This window comes from Rhododendron vialii, chromosome 12a, assembly GCF_030253575.1.
Source record: "Rhododendron vialii isolate Sample 1 chromosome 12a, ASM3025357v1".
NCBI classification, from domain to species: domain Eukaryota; kingdom Viridiplantae; phylum Streptophyta; class Magnoliopsida; order Ericales; family Ericaceae; genus Rhododendron; species Rhododendron vialii.
In genome coordinates, this window is record NC_080568.1 from 3,883,185 (window position 1) to 3,897,946 (window position 14,762).

At 38.0% G+C, this 14,762-nt stretch overlaps 1 pseudogene; it reads right to left on the reverse strand.

Annotated features, from left to right (window-relative positions):
- Positions 1-929: 929 nt before the first annotated feature.
- LOC131311099 (probable disease resistance protein At4g27220) lies at positions 930-12,061 on the reverse strand (annotated as a pseudogene).
- Positions 12,062-14,762: the final 2,701 nt, after the last annotated feature.

Sequence of the window (14,762 nt, forward strand, 5' to 3'; positions counted from 1 at the left end):
AGCTTGCAACGATCCCATGAGTGTGTCAATTGCCAACGTGTCTAAATCTTTAGACTCTTCAATGGCTACAACAACGTAGTCAAACTTCTTATCTACGGAAAGGAGGATTTTTTCTACCACGCGATTATCCTTCAAATCATTGCCGTACCTTCGAAAATTATTCACAATAGTCAAAACTCTTGTGAAATAATCCGAAACCAATTCGGACTCCATCTTCAAAGCTTCAAATTCACCTCTTAATGTTTGAAGGCGAACTTTCTTCACCTTCTCAACTCCACCATGGGAAGTTTGGAGGATCACCCATGCTTCTCGGGAAGTTGTTGCTTCGGCAATCTTTTGCAACAAAGCATCATCCAAATATTGATGGATGAGTGAAAGAGGTCTCTGATCCTTCTTCTTCGTCACCGCCAAAGCATCCCTTTGGACTTGAGTCAAAGCAGCTACATCTTCTGGTTGTGTAAAGCCTGTATCAACAAGCTCCCACAAGTCTTGTGATCCAAGAATCGCTTTCATGCGGATACACCAATTCTCGTAATTGTCTTTGGTGAACCGTGGCATTTGAAATGGAATCATTGCATTAGCAGCCATCTCACTTTCTCTCTTTGACTCTAAGAGCCTCGCTCTGATACCACTTTGTTGGAGGCAAAAGCGCACACACACAACTCAACAATATGAAGAAGATGATAATTCCAGAGAACACTTGGAATACTTTTATTCACTCATACTTGAAAACAAGGATTACATGCAAACTTATACTAAACACATAATGTAACTCACTTCATGTTTCACAAACCTAACTTCATTAATTTAATAACTCTCATTAAAGTAACTTACCATGACCTAGAAAAAACTCCCCAAAACATAACTCCCTTATTATTAAAAAACAAGTTTATTTTCCAACAAAAAGTACTCCTTCCAAGAAAAGAGAACAAGAACAAGGATATCGCAGGAAGAGGACATAGCTGAAACCATACAAATATTGAAAAGATGATAATATATAGTACAAGTTTGTTTTTTGTTTTTTTGGTAAATTAATTTCCGTTGGAAACCCTACAAAAAGCTAATAATATAAGTGCAAATATGTTACATGAGATACTTACGAACCACTTGGCCTTTGGCGGAGCATCTTTTTCATAGTTGGAAGCCAATACTCTACATTGGAAGCCAATAATTTTTTCCAGATCAACAGTTGGATTATCTCCTTGTCGGAGAACCTCTTTTCCCGATTCGGTCCTACAAGAAAAATCAACACAGTAGAAAAATTAGGACAGAACTTGAAATAATTCAGAATAGACAAAAATAAGCCAAAAACATAATTTGACTAATTTTTGTCTTAACATAAACTTATTTTTTAAGTTTATCGACATAACTGCTTACTTTTAAAAATTCAGGGCTACGACTTAAGAAGTTGTAATTTGACAGCATGATTGTCCCACTCTAATGCATCCCACCACTCCTGATCAGAGCCCTTAATTCCCTTCAAATTAGGAGCCCTATTAGTGTCAAAGGGGAGTTTCCTCAGCTTCGGAGTATGCTGTATAAACACACGAAGCAGAGATTGCCAACACATGGAAACACCTTCAAAAAGGTTGACAAATTCAGGCAAATCATTGAGGTGCAAAAGCGACAATTTGGGTAGAGCCTCGTATTCCACCTTTTCATCCTCTGGAATCATCCCCTTGAGTCCCCGACAACCGACGACAAGCAAGTGTTTCAAGTTGGACATTTGTTGAAGCATGAATCCACTTGAGAAGAGGTGCTCAATTAGTGGACAATTCCACACTTCCAATCTTGTTAGATTGGTAAAGCTGTTTACATTTAACGGTGGCGGTGGTGGTGATGATTGTCCCTTCTCCATCTCCAAAAAAAGAATGGACTTCAAATTCGATAGTTCTTTTAGAGACAAAGCTTCTAAATTAGAAAAAGCACTCATTTCAAGCTCATTTCTATCGACTATTGTTTTGAGCGCAACACATTTTCCAATCACGCAAAATCTTAACTCATCTGTGTTTTGCGTGCCCAATTATGATAGAACTTTGAGTTTTCCATGCCCGCTTAATAGAAAGCCATTTGAACGGATAAGTGCATCCTCTATGGCTGGGGTAAGGCCACTATCCCTTTCTTCTCCTCCTCCTTCATAAGCTAGAAACCTCTTATACTTCTTAGTCCAATAATCTAACCAAGAATTATATTTGTATAATAATGGGTGTGGACATTTCCCAGCTAAGAATACGAATTGCGTCAATCTTTTCTCTTTCCATGGTATGCTATTTTGCAGGAAGTGTTGCAGATTACCTACTGTGTGGAAGTCAAAAAAAAGAGAAGAAAGTGAACCCAAGTTGCTCAGTTCTTTCACAATAATTTCTATACTTTCATTGCTCAGTCGACTTGTAAGTTCAATTACTTCAATATGAGGAATCCCACATATCATCCCAACAGGAATAATTAACTCTTCGCTTTTCATCCCCTTACAGGCAATTTCCAATTTAGATCGTTCGACACAAAGCACTTCTAGCTCCTTGAGTGCAGTAATCTCTTTGGGGAGAGCCTCCAAATCTTCGCAATCTAAAAGGACTAGTTCTCGAAGACCGTCCAATTTAGATATTGAACTTGGCAACGATTTAATACGGGTGTTTGACAGATCCAACACTTGGAGGCTGGGCATGTTATTAAAGAAAGTTTCTGGAATCACCTCTAAATTATTGTTTCCTTGAAGCAACAAGGTCAAAAGCGCCGGGCAGCTGTCTGGCGATTTTGGCAAGCTGTGCAAGTCATGATTTATGAAGGATATTCGTGTTGCATTTTTCCATTCCACCTCCTCTGGAATTATCTCTGAAGAAATTCCAGCTCTCACCAAATGTGTGGGTTCCTCTCCTTGCATGGAAGTCATTGCCAATACTAAGTCTCGAATAATATCGTGCATCTTCACAGAGTCATCTTCGACACATTTTTCCAACAAAGACGCATCTATAAGAGCTTGCAATATAGTTTCTCCCTCATCAAGTGCCTGTTCCAAAGTAAGTTTACCTGAAATAATCCTCTCTGCTCTCCAATATCCTATCAATCTTGATTTTTCGATCATGGAATCTTCTGGATACAATCCACAGAACAAAAGACATTTCTTTTCCTCAATATTCTTTAACCGGTCATAACTTAACTTTAGTACATTGAACACGTTTTCATTCAAGTCTTCAATAACTGATGTAGCAGGTGACCTTAATTTTCTTAGGAAATTCCTCCATACATTCACATTTTCCTCTTTTCGTAGTGCACCGCAAACAACTTTCAACGCTAGTGGCAAGCCATCACATTTTGTAACAATATCTTGGGCATACGGCTTGATGGTTGGAAGCGTTGCAACGTGACCCACTCCAGAGGAAAACATCACCCATGCTTCTTTGTTTGGCAAAACTGAAATGGGTACATCAGCATCAGTTCCCATCTTCCGGCAAACTTCTTTTTTTCGGGTTGTCAAAACAACTTTGCAACCATTTTGTTGATTGGCATTGGGGAACCCTACAACACTTAAATTCACCTCATCCCAAACATCGTCTAAAAGCAAAAGGTACTTCTTGCCTTCAAGTCTTCACAATAATTTGCTTGCAACTGTATCATTAGACTTGTTAGCATCTATTTTTATTTTTAACCGATTCCCAACCTCGTTTTGTAGCTTTCTAATGCTCCAAGAGTTTGAGACAGTCACCCATATGACAAAATCAAAATATGTTTCGGCTTCATGTGAATTGTTCAATAGGCCCAAAATAGTGGTCTTACCTACTCCTCCCATTCCCCAAATACCAACCTTTTTAGTGCTCTCATCTCGTAGGTTATTCAGTACTATGTCTAGTGAATGATGAGCAGAACTTGACAGTGTCGAAGGGGTTTCTGGCCTCCTCTCAACTCTAGCTGGTGGTGAACCAACGAGAAATCCATTTTCAAACATGGACTTTTCTATGAGGAGGTCAATGTCACTTTCCATATTTACCACTCACTCACCAAGTTTTATACGTGCAAAAATGTCTGAACATAATCCCCAAACACATTTTTTCTCAACATTGAACTCTTGTTTTACAGTCTCAACCTTGTTTTCCATTTCCACCACCTTTTTTCTCCAATCATTGCATTCTTTGGTTGGAATTTTCTCCAGCTCGAATTCGATTTGGTCAACAATGTCTTGTTTTTTAATACCTAACTCAGATGCTTTGTTAAGGAGAGCTTCCCAATTGCTTGTCAATTTTTTGGCATAATTGATGCGTCTAGCAATTGGAGCCCACAAGCACCTCCCAATCTCATAGATAGGTTGGATGGAAGCTGCAGCAATTGACAAATGCAATATGATTAGTTGACAAGATAGAAGTTTGATTAAGATGTTAGGTTTTTAAGGCCAAGGTAATGTCCTGAACTGTGCGAGTTTAGCTTGTTTACTTGTGGCTTGTTTGTTTGGTGGAATTTCATATCCCCTCCATTACGATAGCATTGAAGTGATCATTTTACAATTTGGTCTACATGAAACTTGTAATTCAAATGAAGACAAAAATTGAAAATGCATTATTACACAATCCTAACCAAAACAAATAGTACCAGATTAGTTTTTTCTCTACTATTCCAAAAGCCTAAGGGATTCAATATCCTGTACATATCCTATGAATTATGTATTCCTTCCGTTTATCTCCGAGCAAACAACCAGGCCATAGTGTAGATAACTAAATGGTTTGGTCATACTTTTTTCAGTAGATAGTAATAAGAAGGTCTTGGCCTCCATAACTCAAACTCTTGATTTGGCCAAGCTCTATGACGGAAGAAAATTGATTTCAAAACAAAACTCATCTATCTGTGCAGTAAATGCTTTTCTTTAGTGGTCCTATTTGTGTACTACTGACTTAATAATGCATCACCAAAAAAAAAGTACAAATATAACCACAATTTGATTTGGGCAATTAAGTCCATTTTAAACATTTCCAGCTACTTCTTTATACATTTTAAACATTTCTCAAAATTTCAAAGCTGGGTTTGGTTGGCTCTTGGGATTCTAAAGCACAAATTTTTAAAAAAGGAAAGGAATTTCTGTAATCTCGCAACTACAACAAACATGTTCTTCAACTTCTACTAAAATCCGAAATCTAAAATATGAGGTAGAATATAAAGCTAAAGTCTAAAATCTATATCTATAGCTATCGCAAACATGCCCAAAGCTAGGTTTAGATAGCTTTTGGGATTCTTCAACACAAATTCTAAAAAAGAGAATGAAATTCTAACAAACCACAGCTGCAATAAATAGGTTTCTCAACTTCAACAGCCAAGCAATGGGTTCTCTAGCGGCTATTGATAAGATATTTTAATGCGTTAAGTTTTGGAGAAATGTGTTGAAGGTTTGCAATCCTGTGTTGCACACCTTATTTAATACTACAACATTAATGCATTCTGAAATGATATCAAACGGTATCCCAATAAACGTGACTTTTGACGTGGTCGGTGTTCTCGACGATTTCTAAAAAGTGATCGATTCTAATTCTTGTAATGGGCCCGGGAAGAGTTCACAAAAGGCCGAAACTGGACGATATTGGAAGGAGGCTCACTGGGTGGAATCTAAGTCTAAGTCCATATACGGGACGGTGTTTTGAGGTCTATAAAATTGCCCTTTGCATCCTCTATAATGAGCCCCTTTCGGGGCCTCCAATCTCAGCCCTTAGTGGCCAAAACAATTCGGCTTGTTAATTTACTGTCCTTAGTGGCCACGAGATTTCAAAGCTTTTTCTTTGAGTGCTGAGGAAGGTCGATCTTCAAAACTTGGCAAGATTTTCTTTGATTTCAAGCTAAGTTTTCAATTTGCCAGTTCAGTTACTATTGCATATAACCATGGAAACGGCATTATATATAGTATAGCAAGCAATGGGCAATGAATTGAGTATGTGAGTATTTTTGATCAAGTGCCATGGCCTTCTTTATTAAAGGTTGGATTTTTGAACTTAGAAACTAGTATATGAATAACTAACTGAAAATTTTTTGGCTGGCCCAATCTATATAGATTAAGAAACATACACACATAATACATGAAATATGTAAAATTACCTTCAGCCATGAGAGATAATTGAAGAACTCTCGATCGAGACGCCAAAAATCAGATGATCTTCAACTTTTTCGTTCTAGTAGTAAAGTACTTCTGTTTGATAGGGATGGAGAAGCACAAATGTTGCACTACAGGAAGAACCTGAATAGTAGAGGTGGCAATCTCAACCCATATTTTTTAACCCGCCCAAATCCGTCCATTTATAACCCAACCCAATCCGCTCATATTGTATAATGGGTTGATACGGGTTCAACCCATATTAACCCATATTTATATGGGTTTAGGTGGGTTAAAAATGGGTTCAATATGGGTTGGGATTAAAAAATAGAGCAAACCAACTCACTGCTTGAGAGTACGTACTGGAACACGAAGATGACGGGATGAATTATGTCCCTGCTTGAGATTTTTTCATTGCTTGCAGCAGCCTTAACATAAAAAGTCGGGAAATAAAAAAAAAAAAAAAACGAAACAACTTCCAAACAAATTTATTTGCCATTTTTATGTCGCCATTTTGCTAAACGAAAAAACTAAAGAAATTGACGGGGCAGACCGACTGTGCGTACTAACGGCCGGTGGGCTCCGCATGGATGATCCGAGTAGTTCAATATTTTTTGCTACCACTCTAAAAGCGTACTTGCAGAAATTGAGCAGGAAAGTTCCATCGAAACTAAATTATTAATTCGAAGGTCCGGATCAAATTCACCTGTTATATACTACTCTTTCCGTTCCAAATTGTCTGCCCCTTATGAAATGTCATGCAATTTTTGGATTGAAAAATAAAGTACTTTCGAGCATCATTTTTAAAGTTTCTTTACACCAAATTAAAGTAATTCATGAACTCTTTAATATGGTGCGAAGAAATTCAAAAAACTATGGCCAGACTTATTTTATTTTTTAATCTCAAAATTGCACGTCTTTCTGTAAGAGTCCACCAATTTAGGACAGAGGAAGTAATACTCTGTTTTGGTTGATAAGACAAAAATAAGTGAACTTATGTCATAATAATTTTTCTCCACGGTTACTTTTTATTTTTTGAATAGCAAAATTGTACGGTACTTGTTTATCATGTTTATAAAGGTACTGTTTCAAAATTTTTGAAATTTTGTTTTAAAGAACGGAGCAAGTGGAAGAATATAAGGCAATTATTTATCTTTTTCCATATTCTCTCTCTTTTTCCATTGCTTTCTGAGGATCCAAGCAGGAAAAAAAAAAAAAAAAAACAAGCAGGGGGTTTCCTGGTTGCATTTCTAAAATTCAGTTCAAAAATAGCAGTAATTGCTTCTTAAATACTTTAGTCGAGTAATTTCAAGAGCTGGGACATATGTATGATGGGGAGAAAAGGGAAGTGTGAAACAACGGTTTTTTCTTCATTGAAAATGTTTTAAAAAAAAAGTGTATTAAAAATCAATTGGGTTATACAGCCGAAAGACCCACGAAGTTTTGCCCATTTTATAAACGTGTTTCAACCCAAGGGAAGACAGTGGAGAGGGCGGAGGGAGAAAAGAAGGGAAAAAAAAAAAAAAAAGAAAGAGGAAAACGGGTCGGGTCGGGCGGGTTTGGGTTTGACTTGACCCATATTTGACCCGACCCATTTCAACCCGTTTACTATTTGACCCATATTTGACCCGCCCATATTTGACCCGCGACCCATTTCAACCCACCCAAACCCGCTCAGATCCGCCAATTTGCCACCTCTACTGAATAGTAACTCGGATTAGTTCATTTTGAAATCCGAGTATAATTATAGATAATAGTGACTGTTCTTATTATGGTATATATACAACGAGAACTTGCCATCGTATTGACATAGCAAGCCGAAGTACAAGTATTGATACAGGAAAGAAATTTCCACACCCAGCTCGTTTTAATAATCCAAGGTGACAGAATTATATTTATCTTGAAGAGCTATATGATTTCCACACCCTCCTTTTAGAAAGTGGATTCTCAAGGTCGGATGGCCTGTAGTGGTGAGTTTGAGAGGGTTCAAAGCCGTCTAGTGGTGATGGCCGACAATTGCGTGTAACGCTTTAGAGTTTATTGTAAATTAGGGCATATTGTACTTCAACTTTTTAAAGTGGTTGTTGAGACAAAATGAGGCTACAGAGAACCTTTTTAAGGTTCAAATATAATATGCAATAGACACGAGGGAACAAAAGTCCATATGAATTTTCATATTTTGACCACAAAAATCTTATAACACAAACCACAAAATTCAAGTTGTGAACCGCCAAAATTGCGGATCAAAAAAAAAAAAAACGCCCTCCAAAATTGATCCCCGTTATGACAATCTATTCTTTTCTTCAAGATAAATGTGGTTCACAATTAAATCAGTGTTACCGATCAACTTTATTTTAGTATTGCTAATTAATGTCCTTGACAAGCTCAAAAGATGAAGGGTAAATGATGTAGGACAAAAATTTAGGAAATTTCAATTTTATAGAAACTTTATTCTAGAAATTATTCGTTTTAGAAATTCCCCTTTTAATGCCACTTGCTTAGGCATATTCCTATTAGTCTTTTAATTTTGTTAGTCTTTGTTTCCAAGTATTGTTTTGCTTGGTCTCCGTTTTAAGTAATTACCTTATTGTTAGGATTCCTACTAGTATAAATAGGGGTGTAAGTTATTCAATTATTAAAACTTTTAAGCTTTTTATCAATAATATTCAGAGACTCTCTCTTTCTTTTTTGTGCGCAAAATTTGCTCGTTACGACGAGTTGTTTATCTCGTTTGGACTAGTACGTTAACTAGTCTCTCGTGAATTCCGCTGCGTCAGTTTATTACTTTAGACAACCGTAAAGAATATCAGTGATTTTCAGTTAATCTAATTAATGTCTAAAAATCGACACTTAACCCGCTCGAAGTATCCATATGACGAAAATAAACTTCTTCCATTAGCAAAATGTGAAGATTTTGGATAAAACTTGTCATGTGAGCAACGTGGTGGGATAAACAAGAGCTTATGAAAAAATTACTCTTTTCTCTTCATACAAGGCTAATTCCCAAAATTAGAACCTATTGTTGAGATTAGTCATGGGGACGCAAGCGATTGCAGAATAGGAGGGTTTGGAATAGCTTCTGTTTGAGTGCAGTAATCACTGGATTCGGTTTTCGATGAGGTACTTTTAGGGAGGTTAATAGTGAAAGTTAACGTGAAAAAAACAACATTGGGCTCATGATTGTTGGCAAGAGGGTAAGTTGTGATTTTCCATGGATGCCATCTCTGACCCTAGTATTCGTATAGTTTGAGGGCGTTAACTGTTGAGTTTTAAACTTTGAAGAAGTTAAATAAAAATGGGTCATAGTTGGGGGGGGGGGCTGTGTGTGTGTGGGTGGTGGGTGGGGGTGCAAACGCACAATAGGCAAACACAAATGTCAAATACTGTAGACACCCCATTCTGGACTGTCCAGAGAACGTTATTTGTCGATCTTTTATTTTCCCGATGATGATTTTGGTCGAGAATAGTCTGAGAACGATGGTGTGTTTGAGCTTTAAGCATCCCAAACCTCTTTCAAACCCCTTTCAAACCCTTCAAACCAGAGCCAAACGGCCCCAGCAAAGCCCAAACTAGCTTACGCCAGTACTGTGCTGACGCACGCCAGTTAACTGCCACGTGTCGGTCATCGACCGTTGACTCAGTTATCACTGGCGCACGCCAGTCAATACATGGCGCACGCCAGTCAAGCCCAGTCAAATCAACTTTATTTAGCCACATGGACGAGACTTTTGTGCCACCCTGACGTTGGCTACAGTCTCCCTGATGATTACATTCGGCAGGGACGTTCCCCCTCTCTCCTACACCCTCCATCAAGCCTAGTCCCATGCATTTAATGCATGGGAGGCCCCCCCTCTTAACCCAACTGGCCAAACCAGACCTTAACCCAACTGATCTCAGTCCCCCTCTCCTCTATATATACACCCCTCTCTCACTCTTGCAAAGGGTTCAAAAAAAAAAGGCTACACTCAAGAAGCTCTCAAGCTCTCTCCCTCTCTTCTTCTTGCTCTCTCCTCACACTAGTTGGAAGAGCAAACAAACACCTCTCTCACACACCATTACACAGCCATTCTTTCATCTCCCATCCATCAACACTCTAGTCCAAAGCTCAAATCCATCATCAAAACTCAATCCAAAGAGGTATACCACCTTTTTGCTTACGTTCTGTTTTGACCCCTGAGGGGAGCTAGCAGGGTCAAGGCTGGTAATCAATATCAGTCCTGGCCCTAAAGCTGGCCTAATTTCAAGGATCGTAAGGAGTGAACAATGGCGCAGGCCAGTAATATCGAGCCGTACGCCAGTCCTGGCGGTATGCGCACTACTGGCGTGGGGATCATTGATCATCAATTTCTTGCTTATACTTTCTCTCATCACCTTATAGCATGCTAATAACCAGTTTTACAGCTTTTTATATCTTAAAACTGTTTAGCTATAACATTCAATATTTGCTTTCATCTGCTTTAGAAGGTCTTCGGGATCCTTCTGGTCGTGTTCCGGAGAGCCCGGAAGATGCAAAGCCAAACATTGGACGAATGATGTTACTGGCGTACGTGGTCTCATGACTGGCGTACGGCAGTGATGTCACGACCCAGTGGTTGGCCCTTGTATCTCGCCTTGATCTTGGCCTCTTGCTATTTCCCCACTCTGTTTATGGGCTTTCCTGTCTATTTTTCATGGCTTCAAGCCATTTCATCTATCTGTAATCTGTATATATGCTGCTATTAAACTGTGTGGTTTGTTCTGGGTGTGCACTGGTCCATTCCAGAGCCCAGAGGTTTGAGAGATAGGAGCTGTGGGTTTAGACCTACCGGCGCACGCCAGTCTTGTAGTGGAGTATGCAGGTCATCTCCGTATGCAGTGGCCTGGCCAGTGCATACAGGTTTTCTCCTGCGTGCATCACGCTGGATCAGTGTGTTCCAGTTTGTTTAAAACACTCACAGGTCTTTGCTCTCAATCTATATTCGTTGTTTCAATCAATCATCCATAACATCTTGTCACATAACTGCAACTTGTTACAATTTTAATCCCCTTTTAACTGTTTTTCCCGCCCTAACTGGCTAAAAATGATCAAATGAGAGAAAAATGCAAATGTTTTATAAAATGCCCGAGTAGAGACCGATCTCCGGATTGGGCGAAAGGGGTGCCATAAAACCCTTCCCCTCTTGTAACCTGGCTCTCGAACCTCAGATATCGAAGGTGACGACGGACCGGTCTACAAGCCTTTTTCAAATCAAACAAACGTGGCAAACGTTTTTTGAGTTCGGTTCCTTGGGTGTTCTCACCGCTAAAACCCAAGTGGCGACTCTGAATCGAGGCGTTTCGCCGCGCTTTTCCAACAAAAAGGACCGCACCCAATTTTACAAACAAAATTTTTGGGTAGCGTGCCCACAAATACAAAATTCAAACACAAATATACCCAAAATCATTTTATGTGTCAATTTCACGTGTATTTTGTGGATTCACATATTTCAAACGATTTTAGACCCATCTACGATCAAATCTTTATTCGAATTTCAAACACATCTATGTTAGTATCATCTCCTGCTTATATAATATATGCGTGCGACCCACTTAGAAAGTAAGTCTATTGATCCTTTTTCCACAATCTATATTCGTGGTATTAGAGGTTGAACGTACATTAGTCTTCGTTCTCTGTGGAAAGCTAACGAAAAAATTATCATTTGAGCAAAAATGGTTTCATGAGCGAGCGAAAATACCAAGTGAGCGAAATTAGTGATAATAACTTGGTTGGACAAAAAAGAGTGATGGTTTTTTCGGAAATGGTATATTTCGCGTACAGATGTAGAGAGAAAAATGAAAAGAAATTGAATTAGGAGTATATATGGATTTGCAACTTCTCACCAGAATTAATTCGGCGTGCTTGTCAGCGGACTTGGGATCTCAGAACTAGGACAAAGCTAGGAGCATGGAATTCTAATCTCACCAGATTATAGTGTGGAGAGAGAGAGAGAGAGAGAGAGAGAGGAGATCAGAAAACAATGGCTCACATTTTAGAGGCAAACCCATATAAATTACACTAGTGACGTAGAAAATTTTAGAGTCCACACACACTAGTCAATTACTAGTCACCTCGCACTTTTTTTTCTCCATAGTTTATATATCAGCGGGGGTTAGCAGGGTGTTAGTATATTAGTCAACAAATGATTCAGATGCTATGAATAACTCTGAATTTCAAACATGCCCCGCGTGGTGCTCAAACACTAACAACCACTTAAAAGACATATGAGCAAACCAACTCAACTAAGTTTGATTTCTCGACTCGCACTCATTTGAGTCAATTGACCACACACTTGTGTTAGTTGTGTGTGCCAACCAGTCAATGTATATGTCGGAAAATAGATGTAGTTATAGCTAGCTATTTTATTTTATTTCTATTTTTGTTAGGACCATGGGCCACGATCTCTCTGTGTTGGCAAATTCCACAACAAAACACACATTCACTACAAGAAAAATGAAAATTGGTGACGAAAAAGTGGCAATGAAATTTAATTTTGTCACTACATGAGTATATTTGGCGACGAAAAAATAAATTTGTCACCGTTTTGACAACTTCCGTGACGAAATAATTTTGTCACCAATTATACCTGTTTAGTGATGAAAAAAATATTTTCGTCACCAAAAGTACCCATTTGGAGACGAAATACATTTTTTGTCACCAAAAGCTTAAAAAAAGGTGACGAAATTATTTTTTGTTGCCAAAGATAATCATTTGGTGACAAAAAAAAATATTTCGTCGCTAAATGAGACCAATTTAGTAATAAAATATTTTTTGTCACCATATGCTTAACTTTGGTGACGAAAAATAATTTCGTCACTATTTTAACGCTTTCAGCGATGAAAAATATATTTCGTCATCAAATGGGTACCTTTCGTGACGAAATTTATGAATTGCGCTTTGTCACTAAATGTATTTCGAACATAACTCTTTACTAAAAACTCCAATTGAGATAATTCAAATTGGGTTTGAACAATAACTCAATTGCCTACGACTTTCATGTTTATCAAAATTACTAATTTTAATGTTAAACATATATGTTATATATTAGATATTTCAAATATTTATTGAAAAGTGTGTGTGGTGCAGTTGGTTAGAGTTTGCGCGAAAAACTCAAGAGACTCGGGTTCAAAACCCAGCAAGAGTAAGAAAGAAGGATTTTTTTCCCATATGAAAATGTCTTTTGCAACGAAAATTTTCGTCACCGACGAGACTCATCAATGACGAATTTTTTCGTTGCCAAAAGGAATAATTTATGACAAAAAATTTCGTCGTCAAAAAGCACAATAAGTGAGGAAAAAAATTTCGTCACCAATTATTCACTTTTTGATGACGAAATATTTCGTCATCAAAAGACACTATAGGTGACGAAAAATAGATTTCGTCACCAGGTAGGAATCCTCGACAACCTTTAGTCGACAAATTTTTTTTCGTCACCTATATTATTTGTGACGAAAAACAAGCAATTTGTGATGATATTCATTCGTCACCCAATGTAATTTTTCTTGTAGTGATTTATTTGTATCCCCATTTATCGAGTTTTATTTTATTTTATTTTTTCTAGAGTGTCTGTTTAGGAAGTGGAAGGAAATTAATATTGTGTATTTAAGAGTGAGTGTTTCGTATAGGTAGAAAAGGAAAGAATTGTTCTCAGGAGAAAAGAAATTGGTGCTCATGAAAAGACTTACCGGACATGGAAAGGATTTGCTGCACATGGAAACAATCAATCGGTAATTATTCTAAGCATTCTATTAAGGCACGAGATAAGGCATACAGTAGAAAAAATATTCGTTTTGCAATTCGGACTTTTCAAATATAGAGAATAAAGAGAGGTAGAAAAACCACTTGCTATAAAATATTGAAGAAACGAAAAGAAGCGGCTGGACAGGCAATACATATTGGTTTTTGAAGTTCAAATAATATGGTGGGGTTATATCTTTGAATCTTGGAGTAAAAAGAAGATCAATGGATCTTTGAGCATTCAATACAACTTCAAGAAGTTTACAAACATCAACTCAGTTAATCTCTGAGCAAAGTCCTTCGGTGGATTCCGAAAGGCAAACGAAAGGCTTGTGGATTCAAGGCGGTCAAGCATTCAGAAAGGTGTACGTGGATTCGGCAAAAGCGTCTAGGTTTAGGTTTGTGGAGTTCAAACTTATCGTAAGAGTTCTTGTAACCTCGTGTTTAGTAGTGTTTGATTCCTTCCCGTGGTTTTTTTTCCCGTTTTGGATTTTCCACGTATATCTCGGTGTTCGTTATTTGTTTGCTTTCCGTTTGTGAGATTGATTTTGTTTATCGCATGGTGACTTGTTGATTGAGATTGAAGCATAGCAAATTTTTTAAACCTAGAGGATCTAGGATTTTCAATTGGTATCAGAGCGGGTCGCTCGTAATATTAGGGTTTATTCCTAGAGCGGATCCTAATTTTATTTATTTGCTATTATGGAAACCCCTAATAACTCTGATGTTGCGAAACCTCATCTTTTAGATGGGTCTAATTATGCATATTGGAAAGCTAGGATGAAGGCTTATTTGAAATCTCAGAACAATCGTGTCTGGCTCTCGGTTGTTAATGGCTATACTAAGCCTACCACAACTGTGGAAGGTAAAATTGTCCGGAAGCCTGATGAGTCTTGGGATAACACTGATCACTTGAAAGCGACTCATAATTCATGTGCCCTTAAT